The sequence below is a fragment of the Octopus bimaculoides genome, chromosome 4, assembly GCF_001194135.2.
Source record: "Octopus bimaculoides isolate UCB-OBI-ISO-001 chromosome 4, ASM119413v2, whole genome shotgun sequence".
Lineage (NCBI taxonomy): Eukaryota > Metazoa > Mollusca > Cephalopoda > Octopoda > Octopodidae > Octopus > Octopus bimaculoides.
The window spans coordinates 114,320,688-114,321,549 of NC_068984.1; the positions used below are offsets into that span (position 1 = coordinate 114,320,688).

The window sequence follows — 862 nt, forward strand, 5'->3', positions numbered from 1 at the left end:
ATATATATATATATATATATACACACACATACACATAGAAACAGTAATGCCCCAATATATGAGTTAATTTGTTTTCGGGGAACACTCGTAAAGCGAAATCTTGTAAACACAGGGTCTCATAAAGTGAGGTATTGTTGTATGTATATATATACATACAAACACATACCCAACTCCCATTTATCTACATATATATATATATATATATATATGACATAATATTTCTTCATATGTAATTTTGCTATTTAACAATACAGAAACATAGCTTTATATGAAATACTTATTCTCAAGGAACAAAGAAATGTGTCATTTAACCAGTGATCCAGCTGCATTATTCAAATTCTATTTTCAGGACTATTATATATATATATTCTTTTAATTTGATTCCCATATTTTCTAGATGAAAAAATTTTGGTGACAAAGCTACAAGGGGTGAATGGAAAGTTTTGAGCCTTGAAGTCTTGTACTTTCATCATAAGTCTTGTACCATGTTTTACTTTTTTGAGGCTCAAGACTTTTCATACACCCCTCATATATTGATACAGCTTTCATAAACTTTTCTAACCAGACAATACACTTTAAGGTAAAATAAACATTTCATTTCTTGATAATAACTTCATGGTATATTGTATCACAATACAAAGTTGTAAAGAAACTAAAAGGAAAATAATCCCAAATATAAACTTAAATTATGGAATGAATATCTATCATATTTTATTGAGTAAGCAATGAAGTTCTTGAAAGTAGTTTCTATATAGGAAAATATTAGTTTTGTATCAGAAGGAACAAAGATGTAGTTAGCTAGTAGCTGAAACAAATATGTATGTATATATATATATATATATATATATATATATATATATAT

The 862-nt window shown here is 26.3% G+C and overlaps 1 protein-coding gene across 2 annotated transcripts in view; it reads right to left on the reverse strand.

The window, feature by feature from the left end:
* Positions 1–862, reverse strand: part of LOC106872113 (protein C1orf43 homolog) — a 33,044-nt gene that overhangs the window by 1,118 nt on the left and 31,064 nt on the right. The window lies entirely within an intron of this gene.